We start from the raw sequence: 16,033 nt of genomic DNA, 5'->3' as shown, positions 1-16,033 counted from the left end.
GGATCCAGGTGGACCATCCCATCCTTCACGGTGCTCAAATTCAGAAGCACGAGTAAGCTTGCCTGGTTAGCTTTACTCAGAGCTTCCTACAGATGGTGTCACTAAAAACTGGAAAATTCACTCTTGGAGCTATCATTGTGTTTTGCATAAAATAATCACTCAAATAAATGTAAAGATGATGATTCCAGGCAAAAAACACGCTGTCTTAAAGAAGGAAAGATTCAAAACGGTTTGAATCATGGCACTTTTTAAAACATATTATCATTTTATTTTTTTATTTATCTTCATTTAAATTCAATTAACATATAATGTATTATTGGTGTCAGAGATAGAGTTCAGGGATTCATCAGTCTTATATAATACCCAGTGCTCATTATATCACATGCCCTCCTTAATATCCATCACCCAGTTACCCCATCCCCCACCCACCTCCCCTCTAGCAACCCCCAGTTTGTTTCCTATGCTTAAGAGTCTCTTATGATTTGCCTTCCTCTCTGGTTGTAGCTTGTTTTATTTTTTCCTTTCCTCCCCTATGAGCCTCCTTTTTTTCCCCTTAAATTCCAGATCTCAGCAAGATCATATGCTAATTGTCATTCTCTGGTTGACTTATTTCACTTAGTTCACTTAGCATAACACTCTGCAGCTCCCATTTGTACTGCATTTCTAACCAAACACAAAACTGGTAGAATACTGACCAGGTGAAGGTGGTTCTTTCTCTCAGCCAGCCAAACCTACCTGCTTGGCCTTGAGGCCCCCTACAGCTTCATGTGTGAGGAAATGATATGGGGACACTTCTCTCCCTGGTGTCCAGCACAAGGAAACATCATGAACAGAAGGCATTTGAGAATAAAGAAAATCAAAGAGTAGTCACTTGTCATGACTTCAACTGATTTGAACAAAAGTGTGTTGTCTGAAACCATCTGGTCTCAAGGTAATGACTGGATTATACCTTACTCTCTTACTAACTAAGCCAGTTATATACGAGCATCTTAGAAAAACAGTGATGTCCCCCTTGGCTACACTACATCAAGCAGCCCCACACTGTCCCACCGTAGACAGACTATCACATCTACTACAAAATCTGTCATAGGAGGGAAAAGTTATCTGAGTATCTGACAGCAAGACAGCCCTTTTGGGGGAAAGAGCGAGGGTCAGGGTCCTTGCCTAGAGTCCAAATATTTTTCTGTTAGAATAACAATCCTGACTGAACTGTCAGCATTCTGAATATATTGTCCTTGGTTCAAGTTTTTTCAGTAAGTGGTCAGTCACTTCTGGAGCTAAAAAAGAGATCCAGTTTTCTAACAAAAAGGTTGTTTTCCATCAACAACCTTTTCCTTTCCAGCAGAGTTACAGATAACTCAAATGTCTGGATCAACAAAATTCTTGATAGTAAGGATGTAGGGCAGGAGGAAAAAACCCACCTGGGAACTGTATCTCCAAATTTGATTGAGAAGTCTGAGGTTTGAATGTTCACATCTAAATCAAAGCTCAAACAAACACCACACTCTGTTTTAGCCACAGAAGGATGAACACTTTCTGAGTCGCAAAAACATGTAAGTGAAATGAGATCCATCAGATGAAATTATACCTCTTTTATATCACAACAGTTTTAAGGGTTTTTCTTTTCCCCCAAAAGATTAGGCCAAAACTAGAGAAAATGGAAAACTTGTAAGAAAAGTATCTGATATAAACCAAAAAAGAAAAAGAGAAGGTAAATCAAATTAAGTAGGCTTTATCTTGCAAATGATATTAACTGATAAGGGGTTGATATCCAAAATATATAGGAAATTCCCACTACTCAGTATTGAAAAAAACCCAAGAAACTCAACTAAAAAATAGGCTGAGAAACTGAACAGACATTTCTCAAAAGACATACAAATAAGCCACAGTCCATGGAAAGCTGCTCAACATCACTAATTATCATAGAAATGCAAATCAAAACCACAATGAGATACACTTCATACCTGGCAGAATGGCCAGTATCAAAAAGACAAGACCTCAGTATTGGTAAGGATGTGGACAAAAGGGAACTTATATGCGTTGCTGGTGGGAATGCAAAATGGTACAGTCACTATGGAAATCAGCATGGAGGTTCCTCAAAAAATTGCAAATAGAATTAGCATGTCATCAAGCAGTTCTACACATGGGTATTTATACCCGCCAAATGACAACACTAGTTCAAGAAGATATATGCACCTTTATGTTCACTGCAGCATTAGAACAGCCAAGATACAGATGCCACCAAAATATACATCAGTAGATGAATGGATAAAGAAAATGTGGTATAAATACACATATGATGAAATATTACTCAGCCAGGAAAAGGAAGGACAGTTTGGTATTTGCAACATCACAGATGCACCTAGAGGTTATTATGTGAAGTGAAATAAGGCAGACAGAGAAAAACAAATACTGTATGAATTCACTCTACATGGAATTGAAAAAAAAAAACACAAAACAAAACAAACAGATACACATAATACAACAGAAACAGGCTCACAGAGATAGAGAATAATCTGGGGGATGCCAGAGAGTAGATGGGGTGGGGGGATGGATCAAATAGGGTGAGAGGATTAAAGGGTATAATACCTCCCTTATAAAATTAATAAGAAAGAGGACTACACGGTACAGCATAGGGAATATAGTTAAGAATAGGTTAACAACTTTGTGTGGTGACAGATGGTGGTTAGGTTTATTGTGGTAATCACTTCCTAACATATATAAACACTGACGTACTACATTGTACACCTGAAATTAATAGAATATTGCATGTCAAGTATACTTTGACAAAAAATAGACTTCACCATATTTCTAACCCAGGATGAAGGCACTTTCACTGTCATTAATTTGTGTTTTAGAGAGGAAGTGTGTATTTATCATGCATTTAATGTTATTGCTGACCTACGTTAGTATGGGATTGCCTTGTAATTTAGGGTTCATAGAAAGACCCATTCCCATAAAAGCAGCCAATGCTGTCACAGCCAATACCATTATAAGCCCAGTCAACATTTTTCAAATAGGACTTTCTCAAATCTATTTTTTTTTTAATCTAACATCCTAAATAATCTAACATCCTAAATCCCACCAGAAGCTGGGTATTTCTTCTAGCCTTTGCTGTGATAGGATTATAGCATTTTGATCTGTGTTACACCATTTTGATATCTACAGGGTCCAAAACATTGTGCTAAGGATTGGGGGTGAGTCTGGAAGTGGCTTATAAATAAGACACAGTCATCCTTCAGTACTATTTGATGACTGTGGCAGAACCTACTGGAATGGGGCTGCCACCTGTCTCTACGAAAGACCTGGAATGCAGAGATTGGGGATTTGACTGTCCTTCCCTATGTGCCTTAGGTGGGTGGAAATGGATTAACCACAATTGTTGCACGGCTCTTTCATGTATTTATCTGCTTGTTTCCATAATGGTTTTAAATTCCACTTTGGGGCCGATGTGACTTTTGGAGATGATGAAATTAGAGACCTGAGAGGAAAGTCACTGTCCAATAGGGACAATGAAGGACTAACCAGAACTAAGACAGAGTGGCCAAATTTGGCAAATAAAAATACAGGATGCCCTATTACACAATGAACAGTGAATTGGCAGGCAGGGCAGGGGTGGGGGAGTATAAATATGTTCCCATGCAATATTTGATACATACTTACATTAGGAAATAAGTCAGTGTTTACCTGAAATTCAAATATAAACAGGTGTCCTATATTTGTTTGTCAACCCTATAACAGGGCTTTAGAAAGTCTAAGAAAACCCATTACTTACCTCTCACCACTTCCCAGTGTTTTTATATATAAAGCATAAAAGAACTGCCTTCCACTATATTCACCAACCTAATTATGTCAAACACAGCATAATTCAAGAATATCCAAAGTGCAAAACAGAAGTAGAAAATAAGACACAGTTAAACATTTTCCATTCCTTAACATTTTTCCTATGTAACTAAAAATAGGATTATTAACCATAGTTCAAAATTAACATTGAGAAAAGATATAGCTTACCATTCTCTTAAAAATACATGTAAGATTTTGCTTTGAGATTTGAAATCTGCTCAAATTTAAGGTAAGAGATTCTTAAAACTGTTTACTAAATTTAAAACACATACACACATATAAAAAAACAAAAATTCGATGGTCTATAAAACAAAGATGATGAATCAAGAGATATTTAATTTCAGGTGAAGTCAAATCAAATCATCAGTTCTAAGACTTGTCCCCTCGGTCAACCTGGGGACACAATAGAGAATAACAAATACTCTTGATATTATGTCAGAAGAGCTAACGCCCCAGTGGCCAAACTGAACTCTCTTCCATTTACAGGAAGAAGACAGAAGATTAAAACAACAACAAAAACAAAAACAAAACAAAACAAAAGTAAGAAAAGAAAAACAACATTTCTGCATAACATAAAAATGTTATAAAAATGGAAATCCCCCATCTTATATCCAAAACATGACAACACCAAGAGACTCTTATTATGGATAATATCTAATCTCCAAGCCAAGTACCTCACACCTTGCCTAATTTACTACCTTAAACACGGCTAAGAAGGGACAAATGGCACAGTCTAGATCTCCAAATGTCAGAATGACAGATGTTATTTCTCTATTTCAAAGGACAAATCATTGATGCAGAGAATAACAAAATCTCAAAAGCATTCTGGCATGGTATCCTGAAAGAAAAATAAAGTGAAACAGTAAATCCTATCTTGAAGCAGGAGCCTACATCACGCCACCAATCCAACATACAAAGTGAAGCCAGTGGGACATTCAAACAGAAAATGGAGAATTTTCCCACATAGCAACTATAACTGAAACATGGAGCCCACCCCCTGCGGGTGAAAGGTTAAGTTAGAGGGGAACAGTTTTGGCCAAGATCTGGAATTTTCTAGAACACGACCATTATTTTCCAAAACGAAGACACTGCTTCCTACTCATGTGATCCTAAACTATGGTGAACTATTCAACTTCCTTTCACTTCAGTTGCTTACTCTATAAATGAGGATGACAGTAATAATACTTACTTAAGGGACGCCTGGGTGGCCCAGTGGGCTAAGCATCTGCCTTCAGCTAGGGTCAAGATCTCAGGGTCCTGGGATCGAGTCCCACATCGGACTCTGCTCAGCAGGGAGCCTGCTCCCCCCCCCTTTCTCTCTCTCTGCCTGCTTCTCTGCCTACTTGTGATCTCTCTCTGTCAAATGAATAAAAATCTTTAAAAAAATTAGAAAAATAATATTTATTTCATATTCAGGTTGTTCTAAGGATTAAATGAATAAAGATTTGTAAGGTATTTAGTATCTAGCACATAGAGCACACTAGAAAGTTTTTGCCTTTTCCAAAGGTCTCAGACAGAAGAATCCCAGGAAGCCTGGTTATTCACAATAAAGAGACATACCTATCATATGAGCTAACCATGTGGTATGGCACTCTGCAGAGAATTATTATATGTTATATACATGTACATACATATATTACATATATATAATACATATATTATTGGTCCTATTTATTAGGAAGTAAAAGGGTCTTCCCAAGATCATGTGGCTAACGGGTGCCACCTATAAGTAACAGCAGCTAGGTGGGTATTTTTCTAAATAATAATAATAATACTAATAATAATAAGTAAATAAATATTTTGTCTTTGAGTTTACTTTTTGTTTGGTGTCTTATCCAGGTTCCACGCTCTTGCTTGACCCACTTTTTTCTTCTCTTTAGTTCTCAAAGGCAATGCAGGAACCAGGCAGGATGAGGGGAAGAAAGATAAAATAAAAATTCAAACATGCCAAGTTTCAGCATCTGACTTTGGCAGAGTCACAAGACCATAACTGAACTGTTTGGGCACTTTTCTAAATTACTTTAAGCAACATAAATAGTTCCATCTTCTTCTCTGTCAGTCATCTTTCCACTCCAGTGTAATTACAAGGTTCTCTCCTAAGGATATCAGTTTTTAAAATAATTTATGCAACTGTGTACAGCTCAACTATGAGTTTAAATGAAAATTTTGATAAATGCTAATAATTGATGTTAATTTACATATTCCCCAGCAATTATCTCTGATGTAAATGGTCTAAGGTTCTTTGCTGCATCTTAAATAATCAGAGATGACAGTGTCCACGTAGAACTCATTAAAAGGTCACTTCAGGACAGAGGCAGAAATCTAGGTAGAGCCAAAGAAAAGCATCACTAAAGACCCAGGTAATCCAAAGAATTCCATTATGATAAGCAAATGTGCAAAAGGCCTGGGTAATTCATTTTCATAAAAATGAAGTATGGAACTACTCTGTAATTGTAAGTATCAACAAATCCCTAATATGCATGAGGCGCTGTACAAAGCACTGTGGACTCTGTGGGGAGAATGCAGAGACCTGGGTGTATTCCACTCAAGTGTGGAACAATGGCATTAGGTCTAGTCTGCAGAGGTAAGGAGAGTGTCTGTACAAGGGAAGGCTGTGCTGAGCTGTGAAATGAGATTTTGCAAAAGCTGGAAGGAGCAATATTCAAAGGACTTGCAGTAAAAGGGATGGAAAGTAGCTGCAGAGGAAGGACCAAGTGGAAAGTTAAGGACAGATGAGGCTGGGCAGATAGCAACTATTGGAGCAGTCATAGCCCAGCAAGTCAAAATAATGCATTTTTTCCCTCCAAGAGCACCGCGGGCGGGGGGGGGGGGGTGCTTAATCAAGAACAAGAGGTGGGGATGGGCTAGGCTAACACTAAGCTTTTGGAAAGTTTATTTTAGTGTAGACATACTAAACAGGCTATTGTGGTAGCATCAGTGAGAGATGGTGAGAGCTCAGGACAGAATGGACGAAATTGGGAGAGTAGGTTACAAATGAGAGGTAAAATTGACAACACTGGGTGATGGATTAGAGGTGGATCTATTTGATGATGTGTGTCTCGGGCTAAAAAACAGTGCCTGGTACATAAGAGCATTTAATATTTGTGGAATAAATGTTGAAGGAGCATATACAAGGATAAGGGAAATGAGGTGTCAAGGATGATTCCTGAGATTCTAGATGGCATCTCTTAGACGAACGGCAAGGCCATGCAGAGACAGAACACCTGAGAAGGCAATGCTTGGGGAAGAGCTCATGGGTATAGTGTTAGTCACACTGACTTTGAGAGGTCTGTAACTCATGCAAGAGAGAGGTCAAGAAAGCAGAGAGACTGGATAAACTGGAGCCAGGAAGAGAGGTCTTAAACAACAGATACAGCCTTCTAAGTCACTTATTTGTAGGAAGTGATTGAAGCCTTAAGAATAAATGCTTCTGCACTGGGAGAGACCAGAGAGTGGCCACAGAAGAACCTCATGGAGAGAAGCCTGCAGAGCAGGTGCAGTGACCAGCCATGCTGAATGCAATTCAATAGTCATCCACGGTAAAACCAGAACACATTCTTTGGGTTGAGCAACAGACCACCCCTTAGCAAGTTTAGAAAGGTGGCTCAGCAGAGTGGTGGACCTTGGGTAACTGGGTGAGAGGTAAGTAAGGAAATGGAAGCGTTGTGTAGAGTTAATGGGAGAGAGAAAGAGTAGGTTGGCTGGACAGGAATGAGAGAGCATTCAGATAATCAGGATATAGAACAATGAAAAGCATTCAGCTGACAAGAAGTTTGGCTATACAGTAGAGAGATAATGAAATGTGAAAGTTTCCCAAGAAAAGTCAACTCTGCGTAATGGCAGTGTTAGAAATGCCCTTAGCAGGAGATTTTTTTTTTTTTTTTTTTTTTTTTTTGACAGACAGAAATCACAAGTAGGCAGAGAGGCAGGCAGAGAGAGGAGGAAGTAGGCTCCCCGCTGAGCAGAGAGCCTGATGCCGGGCTTGATCCCAGGACCCTTGGTTCATGACCTGAGCCGAAGGCAGAGGCCTTAACCCACTGAGCCACCCAGGTGCCCCTCAGCAGGAGCTTTTAGCAGATTTATCAAAATTAGAAAGTGAACAGAATGACCAAAAAGCACCTACCTAGAAAACGGCCAGAAGCAACCTATCCTGAGGAACGTTTAGATCAGATTACATATTTCCTGACATCTCAGGAGAAAAACATCCTTTGAAGTTCCCTAAAATGGTTATATTAAGGTGGAAAAGATACCTTAAACTTATAGACTATTTCCATATGCTTTGTATATGGGTAGATATGAACAAAGAGTAAGGATAACTATCAAAAATTGCACCCAGGGATAGTAAGTCCAACACTCCAAATATAGGGGGAAATCTAGTGATTGGGAGTTAGGGGATACAGGGCCTTTGGATAAATTTATTTGATCTAGTGCCCTTTGTACCACACCATCCATCCTGTGTCCCATTAAAATACATGTTTTAAAAATATAATTATAGGGGCACCTGGGTGGCTCAGTGGGTTAAAGCCTCTGCCTTCGGCTCAGGTCATGATTCCAGGGTCCTGGGATCGAGCCCCTCGTTGGGCTCTTTGCTCAGCAGGGAGCCTGCTTCCTCCACTCTCTCTCTCTGCCTGCCTCTCTGCCTACTTGTGATCTCTGTCTGTCAAATAAATAAATAAAATCTTTAAAAAATATATATATATATATATAATTGTAATTGCTGTCCATATGACTGCTCTTTGTGGGAATAGGAGAAGACACTAGAACAGATACTCTGGTCAGAAGAGGACACCATTGGGGCACCTGGATGCTCAGTGGGTTAAAGCCTCTGCCTTCGGCTCAGGTCATGATCCTAGGGTCCTGGGATCGAGCCCCGCATCGGGCTCTCTGCTCAGTGGGGAGCCTGCTTCCTCCTTTCTCTCTCTGCCTGCCTCTGTGCCTACCTGTGATCTCTGTCTGTCAAATAAATAAATAAAATCTTAAGAAAAAAAAAAGGAAGAGGACACCATTATTTCCCACCATTTTTCTGTTGATAGGTCAGATGCGTGGATGGATGCATGGATGGGTGAATGGATCAGTATATGAAGAGATGGATCCACAGAGTGTCTACCTTTGTACAGGAACTTGGTATCTTTATTTGCAAATAGCAAATGGTAGGGAACATTGTACAAAAAGTAATTCGATCTTCCAAGGTGTCTAAATCCATGGGAGCCACCCCTCCCCTCTGCACAGAAAGTAAGGGTGCTGAGCATTTCCCATTGGATGTCTCCATGATGTAGCACTCATGGGATCTACTTACACAGGGATAAACTCTCTGATTTCTTTGGTTTCTCCTCTTATGCCAATGTGTTGATGGCAAAATGTGGGTTTAATTTTAGGGATGGAGCAAAGTTCTCAAATGTCCCGCAGAAGCCTTCTGTTAGAGCCGGGTTTAGCAAAGAATTCTGCAGTGGCAGATTAGATGTGTGGGCCCAAGAAGTAGTTGCCTTTGTAACTGTCCATAATGTGTCCACCTTCATCAGAGCTTCTTGAAGAGAGTGGCTTTGCCAGGACAGGACTTGGACACTGCCAGATCCTGTGGGCTAATACCAATGAGTTTCAAATGATCACATAAAAACCAAGCATTTGCTAAGATTTTAAATTAGAGTTTTAAATATTTTAATGATAAAAGGGAAGTGAAATATGCCTGTCCCAGAAATTGAGTGTCAGCGGAATGAGGAAATGACTGCAGAATTATTATCTCCTCCAACGAATTAGTTCAAAGGAAAGAAGCTGTAAACTAAAAGTTCCTTGATCATGAAAAATGTAACTGCTATGTAATATACCCCCAGAACTTACTGCTCTGTCTCCTGCCCTTTGAACTAATCACAAGAAAATCAAGGGCAGCAGGTCCAGGGTTGATTTTAAAGTCATTTCGTGGTAATTTAAAGTAATTGGGATTTTTTTTTTTATGATGATTGCTGGAAAGAAGAATATATAGCTTTGCTATTCCTTGTGACAGTTCTTTGAATTACACCTCCAGAATAAGAACTACGAGACACGGCTGTTAATTTATACCAATACACCCAGTCGTCCTCCTGGGCTGGCATTACGAATGAGCAAAGTAAAAAACAGGCTGTGGATCAGACACGCAGGGCCTGTGAGGGCCCAGGCCAGCCCAGCCTCATTTCCACCCCAGTGCACATCTAAACATGGGTCTGATACAGCCCTCTGCAGCCAGTCTGCATGTTGGAGCCAAATGGCAACTCACCTGCAACCCTGAGTACTAAGTGAAATGCTTAAAACATGCAAGAATCTTAATTAGTCAAGGATCAGGACAAGAAAAAAAAAATAATAATAAGTGTTCTATTAGTAATTAGGCAAAATCGAAGCATGATGACAAATCCTCTGACTGCCTGTCTCTGAGAACATTGCTGGGGGTAAAGCTTGTCGGTTGCTGCCTCTTTAGCACAAATTGCATTTGATCTTGGGAAGGGCTCTTCAGAGCAAAGGAGTATAAAGATGTTTTCGGTCCATCCTCTTCCCTTCGGTGCCCCCGCTGTGTGGGCCCCACCATAATTAGACACTGGTTTTTAGGGGGATGTCTTGAGTGTTCAATTAGGTCTCCTTTCTTCCTAGCAGTCCTGTTTCAATATGAATGAACACAAAGCCAATTATCTTTCAGAAGCGTGCATTTGAGTTGAATTGACAAGCTTCTGACATGGTTGACAACTATCACCACGAGACACAGTCCTTCGTTCAGCTGTAGTGGAGAGGGGAAAATAAAAAAAACAACAACTAAAGGCCTAAATTTCTCTTTGAAGCTGATGAAAATCATGATGTTTGCCCCTGTCTCAACAGAGTGATAGACCAAAGGCTTGTTCTTCCAAGTGTGCACAGCAGGCCAGCTGAGGGACTTGTTAGGAATGCAAAATGTGGGGTCCCACCTCAGCCCTACAGAACCAAAATCTGTGTGATTTGTATGCACCCTGAAGCTTGAGACACATGGATCTACCATCATCCAAATATCTGAAGGGATATACAATGTTTAGGAAGAAAATTCCTGGTTAAGAAGGGAAAGATTAAAAAAAAAACATGGGGGCTTAAGTGGGTACGAGAAGAATAAATGAAAGAAGATGGGATTGGGAGGGAGACAAACCATAAGTGACTCTTAATCTCACAAAACAAAATGAGGGTTGCTGGGGGGAGAGGGTTTGGGAGAAGGGGGTGGGATTATGGACATTGGGGAGGGTATGTGCTTTGGTGAGTGCTGTGAAGTGTGTAAACCTGGTGATTCACAGACCTGTACCCCTGGGGATAAAAATATATGTTTATAAAAAATAAAAAATTATTAAAAATTTAAAAAAAAAAGAGAAGAAAAGAAAAGAAATGGGGTCCTTGTTTTGTATTCTTATCAAAATGCGAACATAAGTGTAGAGATTCAGCAACATTAAAAGAAATCGGTCAGAATACAACTGGTAGGCTATCCATCAATGAGGCTCAGGAGGTCTTCCAATCTCCTCTCACTCTAAGAAAATGGCAGGGCTGTGTTTCCTTGTACCTACTAAATGTGGGCACAGTTGGTTCACTTGCTTTGGCTGGTGCAATGCTAGTTGGAAAAGACTTGGGCCACTTCCATAGGGAAGCATTTAGAAACTAGTACACCATTCCCCCAGGCTCTCCCTTCCACTGCCTCCCCTCAAAGGCATGCTCATCACTATAATGGCCAACATGAGGAGTGCCCCAAGACTTTCCAGGCTGGTACTGCACAGCCACATAATGCAACTTCGTATCTCGAGCTACATCCCGTAGAAGGGAGGAAATAGTCCTTTCTTGGTTTAGAGGAGAATGAAGCGGCTCTAATAGACTCTTTCTTCCTAAAAATACCCAAATTACTGCCTTTTATTCATGGCCGGCTTTACCCATCTGTTTCTGAGGTGCAAGAAGTGTCTACGGGTTTTTAAAGCAGGTGTATCACTGGAGATATGCCTTTCCTAAAGCACATGAGTATGTCTGGATAACAAGAGCACAGCTAGCCTGGCTTCAGTGCTTACTTTGTATCCACCACACATTCACTTAGAGCAGACAGAAGATCTGCAATTCATCCTTACTTCTCAAAGCACCAAATGGCATAGTTGGTGATACTGAAACGCTAATGGTATCACTGGACTCTCTCTGGGCTCAGAGAACTTAATCTCATCTAGAGAATTCCAATCACAGGAAGACCACTCTAGGCACCCCTGCCAAAGTTCTACTGATGTCATATGGGAACAATTTTAAAACACTGAATGAAATGCTGTGAACAAACCATGAGAGACAGTGGACTCTGAGAGACAAACTGAGGGTTTTGGAAGGGGTGGGGTGGAAGGATGGGTGAGCCTGGTGGTGGTTATTAAGGAGGGCATATATTGCATGGAGCACTGGGTGTGGTGCATAAACAATGAATTTGGAGCACTGAAAAAAATTAAATTAAATTTTAAAAAATTGTTATTGAGATGTAATATAGTACAATGAAAGCCAAGAGATAGAATGTTCCAAAACAATACATTTTTAATTAATTTAAACATCATTAAGAAGCTTAATAAGATTAAAATTAAAATATGTTAAATTAAAATATGCTTAATGGCAGGGAAGGCTGCAGTTGCTTGAGAAGTTGACTATCCCTGCAATGTGGAGTCAGTGTGTTGTAGAAAACTTGATAAGCTTGAAGGAAAAGTAAAAAGTTGAAGCAATGGGTATTTTAAAAATACACTGAACAGTTCAATTAAATTCAGATGAATGTTAAAAAAAAGAAAAAAGGAAATGCTGTGTCTGTATTCATTTCTAATTATTCATAGCTGGAAGACACCATACTTCACAATTAAGACACCCATGAAGGAACAGACAAGGACCCATCAGATATCTGCTCCATCAGGCAATACCAGTAGAGGGAGAAATGTTAAAAGAAATAGTGAATTAAGAAGATAAAGTAGAAAAAGCTGTTACTCAACTGAACTCTGCCATGAACTTGAGTAGATTTGAACATAGATCGTGTCATGCTCACGTGTAATGAAATATAATGGAAACTTTAAGACACCAAGACATGGTTATTTGGTCCAAGTCTTGTGTTGAAGTTTTCCCTGATTAATACAACAGAAAAATACTAAACACGGGTCAAGGAAATGTGTTTGAGGTGTGATAATGATAATACAATTATACTTGTAAAGACAAGACCTTGTCTTCTACAGATATGCTGAAACATTTTTAAATGAAATGATTATGTCATTATTTGTGTAGAGGTGGGGTGAAGTGAGGGTCTGTACAGATAAAACACAATGGAACAGTCATGACCCCTGCTGAGGCTGGTTGATGGGTATCTCAGATTCCCAGCACCATGTTCTCTACCACTCTGAATATTCAAAAATCTCCATTATAAAGAGAAAAAAAAAGGTTAAAAAACAAAAAAGCCAAGGCCTATGAATTATTTTTTTTTAAGATTTTATTTATTTATTTGAGAGAGATCACAAGCAGGCAGAGAGGCAGGCAGAGAGAGAGGAGGAAGCAGGCTCCCTGCTGAGCAGAGAGCCCGATGCGGGGCTCGATCCCAGGACTCCGAGTTCATGATCTGAGCCGAAGGCAGCGGCTTAACCTGCTGAGCCACCCAGGCGCCCCAGGCCTATGAATTATTAATTGTTTGACATGTCAAGCCCTTGACTGACAAATCATAGTGGGCCAGCAAGGGAAACATATGCACAAGTGAGCCTCCTCATTACTTTCTCTGCCTGCCCTGCACACATGGTTGTCACTGATTAAATTTTTAATCAACTACACTAATTTACATTTGATGGCTGGACATTTCTGGGACATTTCAAAGGAATATCTATTGATGGAGAAAAAAAAGAATTTTTCTAATGAGCATTTAAAGCTTGTTCCTCCAAGCCGTGTTACCCCAAGCGCCCTTCTCCTGTGCTCCAACAGGAAGACTGGTTCTCAGTTTGGTCATGTCTTCTATTCATCTTCTTCTCTCTCTCTTTTTTAATTCCAGATGAGTCATCTTCTCCTTCTTCAAATTTAATTGGCATGTATTACATGTCTAATTTTCTCAACTTGCTCATACTTATCCAAATTTCCTTGGGCTTCCAAAGTGAATTAGATATATTTCAAGCTCTGTCTTAATCATGAGTCTCTTTGAAAAATAAAATTTCATGGGTCTGTGGAAGATTTTTTCTTTTTCTCTCATAGGAGTTTAGAGAATAGCTAATGGTAGGGGGGATGATGTTCTTTAAAACATCATAAACCTGAAATAACCAGAAGCTTCCAGAATAATTTACAGACTAGAACTTGACCAGTTTTGATCTCAAAAGTCCACATTAAGGGGTACCTGGTATCTGTAAGGTGATGTTCTGCCTTCATTTTTTTTTAAAATTTCTTAATTTTTTAGAGATTTTGTTTATTTTAGAGAGAGAGCAGGAGGAGGAACAAAGGGAGAGGGAGACAGAATCTCAAGCAGACTCCCTTCTGAGCACAGAGCTCAATGCAGGGCTCAATCTCACAACCCCAAGAACACGACCTGAGCCAAAATCAAGAGTCAGACGTTTAACCGACTGAGCCACCCAGATACTCCTGCTTTCATTTTTTTTTTTTTTAAACAAGGAATAGAAAGGAAAAATTATTTGGACATAGAAATCAATAATAATTAAGAAAAGAAAATTAGTGGTAGGAATTGTTTAATAAGAACCAACCAAGCTGGTGTCTCCCATCAGGTAACATCCACAGCTAAATATTATTTAAAATAATGAATTTATACACAGACAGTCATCAAAAAAGAATTTCTTCACTTTTCAGGGAAGTCTGCAACATTTTCCAACCTCCTAAAAGATCATCTGCATACAAGTATAAATTGGTACAACCACTTCAGAAAACACCTTGCAATATCTTCTAAAGCTACAAATACAGAAATCTAAAATGCCAACCAATTCTACTCCTAAGTATGTGCCCAACAGAAAGGAATTATATTTATTCGCCAAAACCCATGCCCTAGAATGCTCAGAGTAGTACTTTCATAAAAGCCCTATGCTGGAAACCATCCAAAGGGCCACAATCAGTCAAAGAAATAAATAAATGGTGGAACGTTCAGAGCCTCAAGAGCAGAATCCTCTGGGTATAAATCATTCATCTCACTGTTATCAATCTTCCCTGTTTTCAGTAAACAATGCTGACAAGCTGCTACAAACCTCCCCAAATTCTGACCCACAACGATAAAGCAATACCCTTCATGTTTCATGGCTTTCCCAGGGAGTCAGTACTGCTGAGGTACATTTAGGACATTCTACACCTGCTGGAATTGACCCTGAGAGGATACCAAGTTATCCCATTTTAAGTCCATCCTTCATTGGCTGCTGAAATGAATATGAATACCACTGGAGATAATCTAAGTATTAATGTATTATTTCGAGAAAACCCTGGGTAACTTAAAAATCTATAAACCACAAACAGCAATGTATTAAATCACTGAAAACCCTGGAGAGTTTAGTAATATTTGTTTCTTTATAACCAAGCAGAAAAGATCCCAAAGCAATAGGCATGGGGTTCCCTGAGAAAGTACGGAAGTTCTGGACACGACGGGGAAACAACTGTCTCTACACTATGTGCTAGAGAGAGTGGCCCTAACCCACAGTTGCAGAGAGTGTACTCTTGAGGCCTGCAGGTGGACTACCTACTCCTGGCTTTTGTTTAGCAACTCTGAGCTTGTCTACTTATCTGTTCTTCATGCAAAATCAATCTTCACAATATCATCTAATCTCTTAAATATATGTGTATGCAATATATATACATATATCCTTTGTTATATACATATTACAGGCACAAGTGTCCTATGTCACTACCCAGAACTTTCACTATCCAAGCCACTCAAAACTATGCCCATCTTCCGATGGACTCATTTAACTAGTCTGCAAGAAATTAGGAAAATTTTTCTTATTTTCTCAAAAACTTGTGTAAATATTAGAAAAAGAGACAGAAATATTTAGTTCCTTTTTCTTTTTTTTTTTTTAAAGATTCTATTTTTTAAAAATCATTTCTACACCCAGCATGGGGGACTTGAACCCACAACCTTGAGATCAAGAGCCACATGCCCCACTGAGTCAGCCAGACACCCCCTCATTCTTTTTTTCTTATTATCTTATGTTTCTTTTTACTATTTCCTATTTTTCTTATTATCTTAACACTTATTTCA

Source organism: Mustela putorius, unplaced genomic scaffold (genome assembly GCF_011764305.1).
Source record: "Mustela putorius furo isolate JIRA1106 unplaced genomic scaffold, ASM1176430v1.1 tig00003923_pilon_pilon_pilon, whole genome shotgun sequence".
Classification (NCBI taxonomy): domain Eukaryota; kingdom Metazoa; phylum Chordata; class Mammalia; order Carnivora; family Mustelidae; genus Mustela; species Mustela putorius.
The sequence above is the reverse complement of the archived record's forward strand: the minus strand, read 5'-3'. Positions refer to the sequence as shown.